The 19,397-nt window shown below is 36.8% G+C and overlaps 1 long non-coding RNA gene across 3 annotated transcripts in view; it reads left to right on the top strand.

Annotated features, from left to right (window-relative positions):
* LOC309840803 overlaps positions 1 to 19,397 on the top strand; it is a 531,584-nt gene that overhangs the window by 197,952 nt on the left and 314,235 nt on the right. Inside the window, exon 1 of one of the 3 annotated variants that reach the window (XR_014298803.1) lies at positions 1,053 to 1,112. The exons of the other annotated variants lie outside the window; for them this stretch is intronic. This is a non-coding gene — a long non-coding RNA (uncharacterized lncRNA). Of the gene's footprint in view, positions 1 to 1,052; positions 1,113 to 19,397 lie in introns of those variants that run through there. 3 annotated transcript variants of the gene reach the window in all.

Genomic DNA, 19,397 nt, shown 5'->3' with positions numbered 1-19,397 from the left:
GTTCTGACCAAGTGAAGACTTGATTAATGGTGATATATTCCTTTGGATTATAAATAATTATAATCTAATTAATAATTATATCACTTCATACACTTCATACTATTTCAGAGTTTACAATGGATTTTCACATCTTTTGTTTCACTTTACTTCAGAAAATGTTATTTGATTTTATATTTTTTTGATTTTTATCTCTATTTTACAATAAAAAAATAATTCAGAAAGACTGGATAATTGCCTTACCCTCATGCTGATTTGACTTGTTGGAGCAGAGCTGAAACCCCCTTGTTTCAACTTCAAATTTTCTTTAGTGCTTTTCTATTGCAGTCATTAAAATATTTTAATGCACAGATTTATGAATGGGAAAATAGCTTAAACATGGGGTGTTAAATAATCTTTTTCCTATTAAGTGACAGAACAAAGTCTGCATTTGATGCATCAGCATGAGAAGGAACCCTCTAAAGAGGTTTTGAATCTAGAAGCCAGGGAGAGGGATGAATGTTGGAGGAGAGAGAGTGAACAGACACCTGAAGTCCTTTATTAGGTTCAAACAAGGATGCTGGTATGGAAATTGGAAAAGTATCAAATTTCCTTTAGGAAAATGGGGATGTGAGCAGACACATAATGTTGGAATAAAGGCTATGTCTTGTTCTCATATATATCATTTATTTAGAACATTGATGATGGAGAGATGGTCATGGGTGTCACAGAAAGCCTTTGAAATTAGAGACATTGAAAAGTATGTTGTACTCTTATAGCTTGTATTTTAAATAGCTTGAGAGAAGGCTATCTGTTGATGGTCTTTGTCAATGCATTGTTTTAGTATATCACTATTTCAGGTGCATTCCTAGGTTCACTCTTGTATCACAGAAATAAACTTGTATAAAGGAAGAGTGTGGTCTGGTAAAATGCGGCAGTTTACTATATCCTTAGATAGTTCCTCTATTTCTTCTTAACTATGTATTTATTTATGTATTTACTTTGTTATCAGATTCTTGAGTCACTGAAGACTTTATTCTTTTCATCCTTGAAAGACTGGGATATGTAGGGTGAGAGATCCTGGTCCCCAAAGGAAGAAGATCTCTTCCAGATGATAGAGCAGATCCCATTGAACTGTAAGTTATGGCTGCTGCCTGAGAACTCTGAACTCCTTGGGAAAAGGGACCAGCAGATGAGAAGCATCACCATCTTGGTCAGGACAATTCTAGCCAAGATTCTGAATTAGCAGGAGGAGATAGGGTTGCTTTTCTACTTTGGGACAGAGAAGAATACATGTGAAACTGAAGTGCTTTATGTGGTTTCTCTTGGGACTCTGTTGAACTATTGTTGCTATGAATTATCACATGAAATTATCCTTGCTTGAGATATGCATGATTACCAGAGACTTAGGAATGAAGGTTTAGGTTATACGTGTAAGCTACCAAGACCTGCAGAGGTGATAAATGAAGGTAAGAGGCATTTAGAATGGATGGTCGAGGATGGAGATGGTCATCAGTAGCAGTTTTCAGAACAAAGGCAACGTGAGATGATGTAACGCATCCCCTTAACCTCTCTATTTCAAGTTTCCTTTTATGTAGAAAGGGTCAAAGGAAAATGGAGCAACTACTCTGAAACTATGGAAAAAATTGTGCAGAGTGAAGGTGGACTATGGCAGCAACAGAGTTCTGTGGCTCAGATATCATGATAAGAGAAAAGGTCCTGTGAGGAGTGTGGTAGCTGATAATCTCTAGCTACCATGTTATTGGAATATACTACATTGTTCCCAACAAGGTTATAGCCCCTCCATCCAGTAACTGAAGGCAACAGGGGTGCTAGACTCTGGCCATTTATGCTCAGTGCAGGATTTCTTCTCTGGGCTTCTCAGTGAGCTGGCTGAGAGTTTCTGAGAGCTCCAGTGCATGATGAAGCTCTTCCTGCTGCTGATTCCTTCCTTCCCTCTCTCCCTTCATAGGTATCAGACATGTACCATCTAAAGTCAGTCACCACCTACTCTCCCCTTCGTGTTTTTTTACTGGCCTTTCTCTACAAAATAACTTTTGCTTCTAATTCTGTCATAGTATTTGCTTCCTGAAGCAACTGAGCTGACACAAGGCCCTCATTTCATTCCCTTCCCTGCCCCCCTTCTTGTTGAGATGGCGTCCATATACTTAAGATGCTTGAATAGCAACACAATACAACAAAACAAAAAACAAAAACAAAAACAAAACATACAAACAAAAACCAAGGCAATATGTTTAGAAGTGACTATGATATAGTGCTATTCCTAGGTCTGAACTCTAGCTATTTGACTCCACTAATTTGTCAATAATTGTTTTCTAGTCCCTAGTAAATTAGAACCAGAGGGAGTGAGTATCCAGACAAAATGTGCTTCTTCCTGCACTCCTGGCAACAGACACATTCAACTCAGTCTCAGTCTATCTTGGTCATCTGTTAATTCTCACTTTTTAGTTTGGCAGCTGCTCCTTCATATGACATTGCAAATTTCTCATATTAGAGCTTTTGTCCTCCACTTCCCTTCAATAACTATAGCCCCTCTTCAAGCTGACCAGTTTTCATGCTTAGGACTTTGGAAAACACTACCCTACTTCCATTTCTTCCAGGCGAGTTCTGGTGACCAGAAATCACCCAAAGACTCCTTTGACCCTGACCCATAACAATCGTTTAGCTAGGGTTTCAACATAAATTTAGATTTGTTTTAGCTAAGTCATGGCATTTATCTGTAACATTGTTGCATTTATAAGTAACATATGATATTTGGTGTTTGTAGTCCTTTGCAAACACAATTCATTGTGAAATGAATTGTGAATCATCTCTTCAAAGAGATATCTTAGTCTCCTCATCAGAACATAGCGTGTGACATCACTTTAAATATTCCTCTCATATTAATCAAGAAAGTCTACTAAGTCTGGATAATGATTGTAAAAGACCTGAAGAGGCTTATTTTTTTCTTATATGTATCTCATCTCATGAATTATTTTGATGTAAACCCCAGTATCATCATTGTTAAGCAGACATTTGAGTAAATAATTCTCTTACTGAAACTCTGGATCTTCTTAATCTGTAGGTTTAATGATCTTGACACATAAATCCTATACTGGTGCCCCCAGGTGTCCTATCAAAGACATGTCAGTTGTGTCTTAGTCAGTAAGCATAATTTCATAGGCAGTATAGGAACTTAAATCTTCTCTGCCTTTACTGGCAAAGCTCAGGCTCAAATATAATGATAAGTTTAAGTTTGTGAGAGGACACTAATTTTATCAAACACAGTACCCATCACCATGTTTTAAACTCCACCATTTCCTCCATTACTGCTGTTGTCCAGATGGCCATAAAACCTTAGGAAATTGGTTAATAGTAAGGAATACTGAGATGATGAATAAATAATTTATGTAAATGAGACTCAAATTCCTAACTTTCTGCTGGTGTTTTAATCAGTAGGGGCAGCCAACTTAGCACCTTGTTTTACTTAGATTGATTGAAAAGTTAAAGATTCCATCTCCCAGATGTCTTGTTTAGATTATTCATTTCAAACAACGAATTTACTGCTAGTTTTCCTCCAATTTTAACCTTTCCCCACTTAATTGAATCTAATCTTTGTGTAGACATGGTGACACTTAGCTCTTTCTTCAGACTGAATTTATAAAAGCCTGTCTCATACCTATACTATCCCCTCTACCCGGGAGCCACTCCAGACACTTCGATATTAAAACCTAAGTATTAGATGACTTTAAAAATATGGAACCAATGTTTCATTTCAGGAAATTTTCATTAGAGAGCTGGTGTTTAATAAATGTGCCTTATATTCAGCAAAAATATTCAAAAATAAGATTGAGTCTAGTTGTGATAAATGTTAAAAGGGACACAATTGGGACAGATTTGACAGAACTATTTCTTATTTATCTGGTGTAAAAGAATAAGTTAAGTTGGACTCTAAGCCCTTTGAAAAGAAGAAAATTTTCCTTGCCATTTTAGTTCAATAAAGTGTTCAATAAATGTTTACTAAATGAATTCTTGACAGATTCATAAGGGAAAGTAGGCAATTTAGAGTCAAATGATGTAGCATAGATGATTCTTATAAAGCCCTGATAAGGGGGCACCTGGGTTGCTCAGTTGTTAAGCATCTGCCTTCCCAGGGTCCTGAGATGGAGCCCCACATTGGGCTCCCTGCTCAGAGGGGAGCCTGCTTCTCCCTCTCCTGCTCCCACTGCTTGTGTTCCCTCTCTAGGTGTCTCTCTTTCTCTCAGATAAATACATAAAATCTTTAAAAAAAAATAAAGCCCTAATAAGAAGGAATACAAAAGAACTATCAGAAAGGGTGAATACCCCCCATTTGCTTCGACGTGGATGGAACTGGGGGATTATGGTAAATGAAATAAATCAAGAAAAGAAGGACAATTATCATATGGTTTCACTCGTATGTGGAACATAAGAAATAGAGAAGGAAAGGGAGGGAAAACTGAATAGGAAGAAATCAGAGAGGGAGACAAACTGTGAGAGACTCTGGACCATTGGGAACCAAACTGAGGGTTACAGAAGGGAGGGGGTGGGGGATGGGGTTAACAGGTGATGGGCATTAAGGAGGGCCCATGTTGGGAGGAGCAGTGAATGTTATATGAACTGATGAACACTGATTGATGAACTGATTGAACACTACACCAAAAACCTGTGACATAGTATATGCTGGCTATCTGAACACAATAAAACATAGCTAGAAAGCACGAGATCTTATGTCATATATTGAATAGTGATTTTTAAGATAGCTTTGATTAAAATAGTGGCTTCAATTATGGCCTGAAAGAGAGAGCCTGAGTATAACGAAGTTACTGCTTTTTTGCTTTGACTGAGTCCATTTTTCTGTTTTCTAATTCCCGAGACTAGTCCTCAGGTATCATTTCTTCTCTCTGGAAAAAAAGAAATCATTTTCTTTCTTGGTGAGTTTCTAAGCATCCCATTATATCTCCTTAGAACCCATCTGCTCTCAAACCTGCCTTTGAAATCACACATTATGCTGGTCAGCAGCTTGTGAATATCCAGAATGAACCTTGCAGGCATACACTTTATCTAATTACTTTCCACTCTGAGCACTCTACTCAGTTAAGAGATGCTTTTTGCATGTAAAACTCCTGATGTAGGGAAGTAGAAAGGAGTATGGGTGTTTGTGATGTTAGCCATTCCTTGTATTTCTGGCCTTTTCTAAGTACAAGCTCTGAGGTCTTCAACCTGCACCCAGCTGTGCTAGTTGCTGAGTCAATTCAGTCCAAACTGGATGGAGTATTATCTATCTCATCATACCTATGAATAAGTGGATTTTAAATTAGTCTTGCTGTGTTCATCCTTATATAAAGCCTGATCATTTGAATCCCTCAAGTCAGCTTGAGAGTTAAAGTAGTAGCAATGTAACTTTGGAGTTAATGAACTACAACCTTGTCCTAACCACTGCAACTGCCGTATTTGGATAGTCTGAATGACACATGTCTTTCTTCTATTTCTGGTTATACTTCAGCTTATAAAATCTTGAATTTTTCTCTGACCAATAAATTTAACTGCCACTTTGATAACTTTTCCAGCCATGGTCAGCTTTTCTCCCTTAGACTGGTTCCTGTGTAGACCAGGGTTATTATTACTATTATTTTAAAGTATGGGACATGGGATACATAGAGAGTCTCCGAGACTCATTAACAAAACACGTATTTCAGTACCTTGCTATAAACTTATGAATCATGATTTCTATACATAAGATTCTAGACTTTGCAAGTGAACAAACTTTCATAATTTGAAAGTTTGGGGATATATATATATACATATACATATATATATGATAATGGATGTTAAATTACCATGGTAATCATTTCTTAATATATGTAAGTCATATCATTACACTGTACATCCTAAATTTATATAGTGCTATATGTCAATTATATCTCAAAACTGGAAAAAATATTGAAAAACATTACACTAAAGTTTGAGAAATATTACTATTGCTTATACACCCATACTCATTGCTGCTTCCCTGCATCAGCAGTCTTACATGCAAAAAGTATCTTTTAACTGAATAGAGTGCTCATTAGTAGAGAGTAATTAGATAAGTATATACCTGCAAGGTCGCTTCTGGACATTTTATAAGCTATAGTAATATTTGAGCTATATTCCAATGAAGATTTAATTATTAACAGCAGCTTTATTGAGATACAATTAACTTACCATAAAGTTCACCCTTCTAAAAAGTTCAGTTCAATGGTCTAATTGTATTCAGGCTGTGATCTTGAGGGGATTTTTTTTTTTTAAATATCTCCTATCCTGGAGACTTCCAGTGTACCTTTATATATAGTATAGTCTCTTCTAAATCGAATTAATGAGTTTCCCATATCTCTGAACATTTAGACTGCTGATGAGCTACCTTGGAGTCCAAGTCTATTGCTGGTAATATTTTATTGGACTCATGACTGCAGATTTTTTTCTTCCAAACCAACTTTCTTCTGAAGAACTAGCAGGCCTTATAGTCAGCCCTGTTAGGATATTTCACATGAGATTGTTTGAAGACAGTCTTGTATAGAATAACAGATAAACGTTAGAGAGAATGCACCACAAACTTGAGCAGAAAGGATGGGACCATATTAATAAAATGAGCTTATATTTGTTTTATGAGAAAATGGGAACTCACTGGAAATCAGTGAAATAATATGAAAGAATACACCATGGGTATTTGTGTAAAATTGGACAGGTAAGGATGTACCACATGAGTCAAAGAGGAGTCGGCCTCATTTCAAGAGAACGAAGAACACAGATATTTATCTAAATGAAGGGTTGGATGATGAGGGCCTGGGTTTGAGTGATATCAGTCTGAATGGAAAGGAAATGTTGCTAAGATTTGTTGAATAAATGGATCTGAAAAGGTTAAACTGCGTACCACCATGGCGTGGTGGCTGAGAGGCTGGTGGTGCTGCTGAGTGTGCCAACAAAATTGATAGAGGAGTTGATAAAGATGAATGAAAGCTCTAAGCCCTGTACCTCACAGCTGAGCCCAAGCTGCTATTGTCATTTCTCAGCTATGAAGTGTGATTGATGCCAGGATACAGAATGAAAAGAGGGTGATTACTGGATGTCAGGGTGAGGTACATAATGCTATATTGTGTGAGCAAATAATATTGTTCCTGGAAAGTGACAAGATGAATGGCGCTAGTGTGCACCCATCAAATGGAATCATATTAGGCATTTATCCAGTAGTTTACATAGGGCAAATTTTCTCCAAAGGGAATCAGTTTCACTCTCTTCCCCATGTTTCACCCTAATACCTCTCCTTCTTAATCCTCTTTCCAGCAAACAGGTTACTTATAATTTACTTGAAAAATATTTCTGTTTTAGTTAGGATACTTAATTAAAAATACCCCCAAAAGATTTTGTGGTAGAAAATATTGGTCAAAATATCTAGTACTCCATTTTCTTAACATGAAAGCTATATGACTAGTTTTAGCCAGCAAAGCATGAGCAAACATGATACGTGCAGCAACCAGGCCAAAGTATTTGAGAAGAATGTATCACTTTGCACCGTCTCTTCCCTTTTGAGGGGCGATTGTATGTGTCACATGTTGAATCAGCCTAGATCCCTGAGTCACTTCATGGAGAAGAACTTCCCTTGAGAGTTGCCTGATCCACATCAGATTTTGTGTGAGTGAGAAATAAATGTTAAGCCACTGTGTTTACTTGCCACCATGGTCTTGGCTTACGTATCTTGCCTGATAGTCTAAGTCAGTATGGCTTGTGCAAAAAAATCACATAGCCTAAAATGCTAGAGGTAACTGACTTTAGGAATAGCTGGACTTAAGTGATTCTGCATCTTGTCTTGTGTTTCTCTGTGTTGACTCCATTCCTAGACAGGCTGTTTTCCTGAAATAAAATCAGGCTCCCTCCAGCTTAGCTAAAAAAGAGGTTTTTGAAATTCTGATACTCTGACTCTGAACAACAATGACAACAAAAACCAAAAATGAAAAACCTGGAATTGAGTATTATTGTATCAGTTTGGATCATTTATTTATCTCCCTATCTGTGAATATGAATTGTGACCATAGATTTAGTGTGCTGTGATTGACCTGGCCAGGTGCCAGGAAGTGTGGTCAGTCCCACCCAAATAATATAGACTAACAGTTAGTATTTGCTCAAAATTAAATAGAATTGCTATTACTAGAAAAGGGTGAGTTGATGCTTGGGAGGCAAAAAAAAAAAAAAAAAAAAAAAAAAGATCCACAGTAATTTATATATTTTCAATATGGACATTATTTATATTATTATTTCTATATAGACATTATTTCCAGTGCTAGGCAGAATTGTGCAGGTATAGCCTATAGAGTATCTCTTGAATTAATATATTTTGATGGCATGATTTCCTTTAGATTTAAAGCTCTAAACTTCATTGTGCTTATAACACTTAATTCCACCATTTCAGCCTATGTTTGCATCTGAAAATTTATACTTTTGTCCTCAGAGTTCAATATAAAACTTCAAGCAAAATGAGGTTTAGGAAAAGACCTGAGTTATGTTCCAAAAACAATTAGTAGAATGTCCAAATCTTGATAACTATTTTTAAAAACATAAAGAACAGTGAGTGCTGACAAAGAAAACATGTAGGTTGGACATGTCTGATGCTAAGAAAGGCATCATAGTGTCAACTCAAGGTGAGCCAGTCTCTGCCATGGGGCATTTGTTCTGAATGTCTTTAGTATACTTGGCCAAGTTTTTGCCAAGAATTTTACAATATGACCTCTCAAATATGAGGAAGTATTCATGAGAATTGTGAGGAAATAAAGAAAATGAGAAAGTGATTGTGATGGAACTGAAACGTTACTGCATAAAATGTAATTTTTAAAAGTTACTAATTATTTGATAACCATAGAACTATATTCTATTTTATATCTTAATATGATGGTTTATTAATTCTCTAGAGGCTTTTTGTGTGTGTTTTAGTCATATTTAGAAATATGGTGACAGTGTTGGATGAAAGGCATATTTGCCACATTTGCGAGCAGGCACACACACACACACACACAAACACACACATTTGTTTTATATAAAACAATGGGAATAATTTCCAGGTATTCTTTTCTTTTAATTCCAGGTATTTTATTTTTGTTTTGTTTGGCTCCCCCCCCCCACAGCACACGTGATTTTCAGGAGTGGGCTGCTAATTCATAAACAGGAGATACATGTACCTCTCAGTTCCTGTCTTGACACTTTACTTGGCTTTGTGTTAACCTCTTTTGAGAGTCACATTCACTGCTGTCCTTCCTTTTATAAGGCAAAGGGGTATCAAGAACATTTACTTAATAAGGGGTGTAATATAAGAGTGAGAGCCAAAAGTTAGAAATGGCATAAATATTAATATCTTATAGACCTGGTTTTATGTCATATAACATTATTAAATAACCCCAAGAACCTCATGGATTCTGAGAATCATTCCTTAGATAATGGACTTGATGAATTTAACTCCTTTATTTTACTTTATATATATTTATGGATTATACATTTTATAAGATGGAATAACACAGGGAACATAACAAATAACTAATTGGGCTAATGATCAGTCCAATTTGTAAATGAAATATAATATGTTGGCAACACATTGTAAAGATTACGCATCTGAAATGATTCTTTTTCCTATTTGGGGTGAACATCAGCTGTACCTTCTGTTTTTTTTTTTTTTTAATTTATTAATTCAACAAATCTATCATTGACCTCTAACTGTTTACAGGGCTTACTCTGACTAAAATATTTCCACTTCGAAAAGTGCATCTTAGTTTTTTTTTTCTTTATTAACATATAATGTATTATTTGCCCCAGGGGTACATGTCTGTGAATCATCAGGTTTATACATTTCATAGCACTGACCATAGCACATACCTTGCCGTTTGTACATAACCCAGCCACCCTGTCCCTACTCCCTCACCCCCCAGCAACCCTCAGTTTGTTTCATGAGATTAAGAGTCTCTTACAGTTTGTCTCTCTCCTGATCTCATCTTGTTTCATTTTGTCCCTCTCTATCCCCCACGAACCTCTGCCCTGCCTCTCAAATTCCTCATATCAGAAAAATCATATGATAATCGTCTTTATCTCATTGACTTATTTTGCTTAGCATGATACGCTCTATTTCAATCCACATCACTACAAATGGCACGGTTTTGTTTTCTTTGATGGCTGCAAAGTATTCCATTTTGTGTGTGTGTGTATGTGTGTGTGTGTGTGTGTGTGTGTGTGTGTGTGTATTCCACATCTTCTTTATCCATTCATCTGTTGATGAACATCTAGGTTCTTTCCGTAGTTTGGCTATTGGGGACATTGCTGTTATAAACATTCAGGTGCATGTGTCCCTTCAGATCACTACATTTGTATCTTTAGGGTAAATACCCAGTAAAGCAATTGCTGGGCCGTAGGGTAGCTCTATTTTCAACTTTTCGAGGAAACTCCATGCTGTTTTCCAGAGTGGCTGCACCAGCTTGAATTCCCACCAATAAGTATAGGAGGGTTCCACTTTCTCTGCATCCCCACCAACATCTGTCCTTTCCTGATTTGTTAATTTTAGCCATTCTGACTGGTGTAAGGTGGTATCTCACTGTGTTTTTTTATTTTTTATTTTTTATAAACATATATTTTTATCCCCAGGGGTACAGGTCTGTGAATCACCAGGTTTACACACTTCACAGCACTGTGGTTTTGATTAGTATTTCCTTGATGCTGAATGATGTGGAGCACTTTTTCATGTTTCTGTTGGCCATCCGAATGTCTTCTTTGCAGAAATGTCTGTTCATGTCCTCTGCCCATTTCTTGATGGGATTATTTGTTCTTTGGGTGTTGAGTTTGATAAGTTCTTTATAGATTTTGGATACTAGTGCTTTATCTGATATGTCATTTGTGAGTATCTTCTCCCATTCTGTCAGTTGTCTTTTGCTTTTGTTGATTGTTTCCTTTGCTGTGCAAAAGAATTTTATCTTGGTAAAATCCCAATAGTTAATTTTTGCCCTTGCTTCCCTTGTGTTTGGCAATGATTCATGAAAGGCAGCTGAGGCCACAGAGGTTGCTGTCTGTGTCCTCCTCAAGGATTTAGATGGATTCCTGTCTCACATTGACATCTTTCATCCATTTCGAGTCTATTTTTGTGTGTAGTATAAGGAAATGGTCCAGTTTCATGCTTCTGCATGTGGCTATCCAATTTTCCCAACACCATTTGTTGAAAAGACTGTCCTTTTTCTATTGGACATTTTTTCCTGCTTTATTGAAGATTAGTTGACCATAGATTTGAGGGTCCATTTTTGGGCTCTGTATTCTGTTCCATTGATCTATGTGTCTGTTTTTGTGCCAATACCATACTCTCTTGATGGTTACAGCTGTGTAAAAGGGCTTGAAGTCTGGAATTGTGATGCCACCAACTTGGGCTTTCTTTTTCAACATTCCTCTGGCTATTCAGGGCCTTTTCTGGTTCCATATAAATTTTAGGATTATTTGTTCCATTTCTTTGAAAAAAAAAATGATGGTGTTTTGGTAGGGATTGCATTAAATGTATAGATTACTTTAGGTATCTTAGACATTTTCACAATATTTGTTCTTCCAATCCATGAGCATGCAATGTTTTCTATCTCTTTGTGTCTTCCTCAATTTTTTTTATGAGTACTTTATAGTTTTCTGAGTACAGATTCTTTCCCTCTATAGTTAGGTTTATTCCTAGGTATCTTATGGTTTTGGGTGCAATTGTAAATGGGATCGACTCCTTAATTTCTCTTTCTTCTGTTTTGCTCTTGGTGTATAGAAATGCAACTAATTTCTGGGCATTGATTTTATATCCTGACACTTTACTGAATTCCTGTATGAGTTCTAGCAGTTTTGGAGTGGAGTCTTTTGAGTTTTCCACATAAAGTATCATATCGTCTGCAGAGAGTGAGAGTTTGACTTCTTCATTGCAGTTTGGATGCTTTTTATTTCTTTTTGTTGTCTGAGTGGTGAAGCTAGGACTTCTAGTACCATGTTGATTAGCAGTGGTGATGATATTGAAGTATGTACCCTCTATGCCTAAACTATGAAGAGTTTTAATCAAGAAAGAATGCTGTACTTTGTCAAATGCTTTTCCAGCATCTTTTGAGAGTATAATATGGCTCTTGTTCTTTCTCTTATTAATCTATTGTATCACACTGATTGATTTGTGGATGTTGAACCAACCTTGTAGCCCAGGAATAAATCCCACTTTGTTGTGGTGAATAATCCTTTTAATATACTGTTGAATCCTATTGGCTAGTGTTTTGGTGAGAATTTTCACATCTGTGTTCATCAAGGATATTGGTCTGTAATTCTCCTTTATTGGTGGGGTCTTTGTCTGGTTTGGGGATCAAGGTAATGCTGATCTCATAAAATGAGTTTGGCAGTTTTCCTTCCATTTCTATTTTTTGGAACAGTTTCAGGAGAATAAGTATTAATTCTTCTTTAAATATTTGGTAGAATCCCCCTGGGATGCTGTCTGGCCATGGTCTCTTGTTTGTTGGGAGATTTTTGATGACTGCTTCATTCTCCTTACTGATTTTGGGTCTGTTCAGGTTTTCTCTGTCTTCCTGGTTCAGTTTTGGTAGCTTGTCTCTAGGAATGCATCTATTTTTTCCAGATTGTCGAATTTGCTGATGTATAGTTGCTCATAATATGTTCTTATGATTGAATTTCTTTGGGTCCTTTCTCTTTTCTTTTTGATAAGTCTGGCCAGTGGTTTATCAATCTTATTAATTCTTTCAAAGAACCAGCTCCTGTTCTTTTGGTTTCTATTTCATTGATTTCTGCTCTGATCTTTATGATTTCTCTTCTCCTGCTGGGTTTAGGCTTTCTTTGCTCTTCTTCCTCCAGCTACTTTAGGTGTAGGGTTAGGTTGTGTAGTTGAGAACTTTCTTGTTTCTTGAGAGAAGCGTGTATTGCTATATACTTTCCTCTCAGGACTGTCTTTGCTATGTCCCAAAGATTTTGAACAGCTGTGTTTTCATTTTCATTTGTTTCCATGAATTTTTTTTTCAATTCTTTCAATACTTTTTTCAATTCTTTAATTTCCTAGTTGACCCATTCATTCTTTAGTAGGATGCTCTTTAGCCTCCATGTATTTGAGTTCTTTCCAACTTTCCTCCTGTGATTGAGTTCTAGCTTCAGAGCATTGTGGTCTGAAAATATGCAGGGAGTGATCCCACTCTTTGGGTACTGGCTGAGACCTGATTTGTGACGCAGGATGTGATCTATTCTGGAGAATGTTCTATGTGCACTAGGGAAGAATGTGTATTCTGTTGCTTTGAGATGGAATGTTCTGAATATACTGTGATGTCCATCTGGTCCAGTGTGTCATTTAAAGCCTTTATTTTCATATTGATCTTTTGCTTAGATGATCTGTTCATTTCAGTGAGGGGGTGTTAAAGTCCCCTACTATTATTTTATTATTGTTTATGTGTTTCTTTGATTTCGTTATTAATTGGTTTAAATAATTGTCTGCTCCCATGTTAGGGACATAGATCTTTAAAATTGTTAGATCTTCTTGTTGGACAGACCCTTTATGTATGATATAGTGTCCTTCCTCATCTCTAATTTGTCTGATATAAGGATTACCACCCCAGCTTTTTTTGGATGTCCATTAGCATAGTAAATTGTTTTCAACCCCTCACTTTAAATCTGAAGGTGTCTTTGGGTCTAAAATGAGTTTCTTGCAGACAGTGTTTTGATTGGTCTTGGTTTTTATGTTTTTTGTTTTTTTAATCCATTCTGATAACCTGTGTTTTTTGATTAGGCATTTTGCCCATTTACCTTTAGGGTAAGTATTGAAAGATATGAATTTAGTGCTATCATATTGCCTGTAAGGTGACTGTTACTGTATATTGTCTCTGTTCCTTTCTGATCTGTTACTTTTAGGCTCTCTCTTTGCTTAGAGGACCCCTTTCAATATTTCCTGTAGGACTGGTTTGGTGTTTGCAAATTCTTTTAATCTTTGTTTGTCCTGGAAGCTTTTTAATCTCTCCTTCTATTTTCAATGACAGCCTAGCTGTATATAGTATTCCTGGCTGCATGTTTTTCTCACTTAGGGCTCTGAATATATCATGCCAGTCCTTTCTGTCCTGCCAGGTCTCTGTGGATAGTTCTGTTGCCAACCGAATATTTCTACCATTGTATGTTACAGACCTCTTGTCGGGAGCTGCTTCCAGGATTTTCTTTTTGTCACTGAGACTTGTAATTTTTATTATTAGATGACGGGGTGTGAACTGATTTTTACTGATTTTGAGGGGAGTTGTCTGTGCCCCCGGGATTTTGAAGCATGTTCTCATCGCCAAATTACTTAAATTCTCTGCTATGATTTGCTCTAATATACCTTCTGCCCCCCCCTCTCTTCCTTCTTCTTCTGGGATCTATTCTAGTATTGTTTCATCTTATGGTTTCACTTACCTCTCAAATTCTCCCCTTGTGATCCTGTAGTTATTTACCTCTCTTTTTCTCAACTTCTTTATTATCCATCATTTGGTCTTCTAGATTATTAATTCTCTCTTCTGCTTCATTTATCCCAGCAGTAAGACCCTCCATTTTTATTATACCTCATTAATAGCTTTTTTAATTTCAACTTCATTAGATTTTAGTTCTTTTATTTCTCCAGAAAGGGATTTTATTTCTCCAGAAAGTGATTCTCTAATATCTTCTATGCTTTTTTTTAGCCCAGCTAGCACTTGATAATCCTCATTCTGAACTCTAGTTCTCACATATTACTAAAGTCTGTATTGATTAGGTCCCTAACCATTGGTACTACCTCTTGTTCTTTTTCTTGTAGTGAGTTTATCCACCTTGTCATTTTATCCAGGTAAGAGTAGATGAATGAGAGAACAAAATACTAAAAATGTAGCAATGACTCTGTCCCCAAATATACACTAACCAAATCAAAATAGACGCGAAAACAGGGGCGAGAAAAAAGGGGCAAAAAGAAAAAAATATATATCTATACACACACACACACACATAAGTATTAGACTGGCAAATAGAACAGAGCCACACACTTGATTTTGGGTATATTTTGGTCTGTTAGAAGAAACTACCTCCCCAAATTTTAAAGAATATATATAGAAAAAAATTTATTTATTTATTTGACAGACAGAGATCACAAGTAGGCAGAGAGGCAGGCAGAGAGAGAGGAGGAAGCAGGCTCCCTGCCGAGCAGAGAGCCCGATGTGGGGCTCGATCCCAGAACCCTAGGATCATGACCTGAGCCGAAGGCAGAGACTTTAACCCACTGAGCCACCCAGGTGCCCCATATATAGAAAGATTTTAAAGAAATATATATATATATATATATATATATATACATATATATATATATAAAACATTTATTAATGATATATTTATAATAATAATTATATTATATTATAATATTATAATAATATATAATATAATCATATTATATTACAATAATCATTATAATAATATTATAGTATTAATTAATCAGAAAATATATTATTATATAAATATTTATATAATAATTATTATATAATAATTATAATTTATATATTATATATATATTTATAAATATATTTTATATTGTTACCCATATATGGGTATATATGGGTTACCATATATGTTTACCCATATATATATGGGTAAACATGATGAAGGGATGGAATATGACTGTAAGGTGATGATTAAAAAAGATTCTAAAAAAGGTTTTGATAAGATAAGAAGTTGGTTGAAAAAAAAAAGACTAAAGAATGTGATCAGGCTAGATACTAGAACAAAGGTATGTGCTAGATTTAGGGTATATTTTGATCTGTTAGAAGAATTGTATCCCAACATTTTAAAGAAAAATTTTGAAAGAAAAACTATGTACAAGAAATAAGGTTAAATACAATGAAGGGATAAAATAAAACAATGAAAATTTAAAAAAGATTTTTAAGAAGGCGTTGATAAGATAAATTGGTTAAAAGCATTAAAAGAGGAAAGAGGAAAAATTTTTAAAAATAGAAAAAAAATATTTAAAAAATTTGACTTTGAAAGACTCAAAAATCATGGGGAAAAGCCACTCTAGGTGTTTTTTTCCCCTAGCTCTGGAGTTGTGCGTTTCTCATTATTGGTGAACTTGGTCTTAGCTGGATGGTTTTGCTGATCATCTGGGGAAGGGGACTGTTGCAGTGATTCTCAAATCTCTTTGCCCAAGGCAGAATTGCACTGCTCTTGCCAGCTTCTAGGTTAAGTAATCTGCTTGGGTACGCTCTTGGTGGTTTTGTTCCTTGAACACTTTCCGTACAACTTTGGAGGATGGGAATGAAAATGATAACCTCCCAATCTCTAACCACATAGGCCAAGAGCTCAGGGCCCCACTCCTCAGTCTGCCTTCAGAGAAAAGCAGTCAATCCCTCCTGTCTCCCTGGTCTCCGACTGTCCTCCGAGCTCACCCAGCTTGTGACTAAGCATTTCTATCTATGGTGCATTGCCTGGTTTGGAGTCTCCAAACCCAGAAGATTCCTACCACATGCTCCCATGCTGCTCCTCCTGGAGGGGGTATGGTGAGTCTCTCCAGATGTGCTGCTTGTGAGGACACAACTCAAATAGCAGTGGCCCAATTGTGCCTTGGATCATGGTTTAATGTAATGCTGAGCTGAGAGCCTGTTGCCAGGCTCCATCTCTGCAGCCCGCTTCCCTGCTTTGATACCTGGGACGTCTTGCCACACTCAGACACCCCTGGTCTTTTTGTGTCCCCATGGGTCCTGAGACTACACTGTCCCCACAAGGGCTTCACCCCCCATTTAGCCTCTGAAGTGATGTTTCTCAGTGGAGCAGACTTCTAAAAGTTCTGGTTTTTTGTTCCACTGCTTGCTCATTTGCTGGGAGTTGTCTCCTCACCCCCATGGTCTATCTTCTTGTTGCTTCAGATTCACTTGTCTGCAAGTTGTACCTTCTGGAAAGTGGCCAATTTTCTGTTTCTAGAATTGCTGCTATTCTTGTTTTCTATCTCCTGTTGAGCTTAGAGGTGTTCAGAATAGTCTGATAACTATCTAGGTGATTTCCTGGGGCCTGATGATATCTCAGTCTCCTACTCCTCCACCATCTTGCTCCTTATTCAGAATCTTAGCTTTTGATGGACACTCTCTTTAGTGATTTCTTTAGAGCCAAGATTTGAAAAGATGGAAAAGAATTCATTCACATCTTTGGGAACAGTGTTCTGGAAACAGAGAATCATTCATTTTACCCCACTTTGGGACAAAGAAAAACATTGTACTCATCACTGTTTGAAAGGGAAAATTATAATTTTGAGATAAATGATCAAATTTTACTGCTAGGGGGAAAAAACAGTGACTATTAACTTAAAGCATATTCTCCTTATCTGGAAGGCCAATGTGGCTATATTTGCATGTGGTGATTACAAAACACTCACCATTATTATATGAGCCTGTACCTAACTGTTCAGATAAAACTCCTTGATTACTAAAATTGATTTATTAAGCACTTGACTGCCTAGGACATTATTCTGAATCATAATTTTATTATGAGTTTTTTTTTTCTCTATATCAAACTTCCTATGAGCATGTATCCTTTCCTCTTGTAGAACACTTGTCCACCTGTCATCTTCAAATTTCTTCCTCTTTTTTTCAGTTTTGGGGTCTGGAGCTCTTCATAATGTTTCTACATATGGTATTGATGCTCCTTATTTCTCTGGGAGCACAGTACTTCTTTTTATCTCATTTTTATTCGTTGTATAACTTCAGAAAAGTCACTTGTTGTTTTGTCTTTAGTCTCCTCATCTGGGAAAAGACAAGATTGGAAAAAAAAATTTCTAAGAACCTTCTTAAATCTAGCAATACAAGATTTGTCTCCCCAAATCTCCCTTTTAATAAGTACCACTAGGAAATCAAACAGATCCTGATTTATGCAAATTTTACTTATAAAAACTGTTTTGAAATGTAACCATGAGTAAAGAGCTATTTCCTAGAGAGCTGTTAGTCAACTGGGCAGTCTACAAAAAGGGAAACATCAGTGTACATATGGCCTGTGTTAGATATAGATTAAAGGAAATGGTATTGGTGATAAAATTAGTATAAGCACTGATTTGAGGAAGGGAAATAATACTGTGGCCTGAAAAACTATATGTCCAGTTGATTGGGTTTATATTAATCAATAAAACAGGGTTGAAAATTAGAGCCAGGAGTGAGGGTAAGGTTGACAAATAAATGTTGAGTGTCTGTGTCAGTTTGGGTCCATCAAGAAGCAGATACCAAAGTAGATTAAATTGCAGGACATTTATTAGGGGAACCCTCTGAAGGATAGATGGGAAGTGGAAGTCAAAGGAGAAATGGGAGTCTTTATACCACTATGCAGGTCTGACACTTGAAAAGGAATGGTTGAAGAAGGAGACAGGGCAAGAAGAGTCTCAGTTTGGAGGCAGTTCTAAGACAGTTTTTGTCAGTTTGATGATGAGTTCTCTAGTAAAAGACACTGTTAAAATAATCCTGTGTTCGGGGCACCTGGGTGGCTCAGTGGGTAAGGCCGCTGCCTTCGGCTCAGGTCATGATCTCGGGGTCCCGGGATCGAGTCCCGCATCGGGCTCTCTGCTCAGCGGAGAGCCTGCTTCCTCCTCTCTTTCTCTCTCTGCCTGCCTCTCTGCCTACTTGTGATTTCTCTCTGTCAAATAAATAAATAAAATCTTTAAAAAAAATAATAATCCTGTGTTTTGTAAGTGGATATAGATTACTATTGCCATTATGCTCAGCAATTGACTGGGAGCATCCCACTGGGAGGGGGCTTTGTCATGAATGCAGGGAAGAATCCAGAAAGGCAGTTGCTGGGACTTTCCATAATTTACACTCTCCCAGCAAGAGACCTGAGTAACACATTTTTTGAGGATGCCATGTTATCTGGTGGACCCCAATATGACTACCATAGTTAAATTGGGTTGAATAATGTAGAACATACTCCTTTGTAATAGATTCTAGATAATAGGTTTTTCTGGGCCCTTGGGGAAAATAAGATAATAATAAATGCTATGTTTTGTCTTTATTCTATGAACTAGCCCCATGCTGCGTCATTTACATGCACTATCCCATTTACATTGTGTAAGAATGCAGTGAAATAGCTATTGTTATTTTAAGACTTTTTTTACAGATAAGAAAACTTCCTTTTTGAGATGATTATTCTTTTTTTTTTTAAGATTTTATTTATTTGTCAGAGAGAGAGAGGGAGAGAGAGCGAGCACAGGCATACAGAATGGCAGGCAGAGGCAGAGGGAGAAGCAGGCTCCCTGCCGAGCAAGGAGCCCGACGCGGGACTCTATCCCAGGATGCTGGGATCATGACCTGAGCCAAAGGCAGCTGCTCAACCACCTGAGCCACCCAGGCGTCCTGAGATGATTATTCTTATACAAGGTTGAACATGCT

This window comes from Mustela nivalis, assembly GCF_964662115.1.
Source record: "Mustela nivalis genome assembly, chromosome: 9".
Classification (NCBI taxonomy): Eukaryota; Metazoa; Chordata; class Mammalia; order Carnivora; family Mustelidae; genus Mustela; species Mustela nivalis.
Note: the sequence above shows the minus strand (reverse complement) of the source record. Positions and strands in the feature narration are given on the sequence as shown.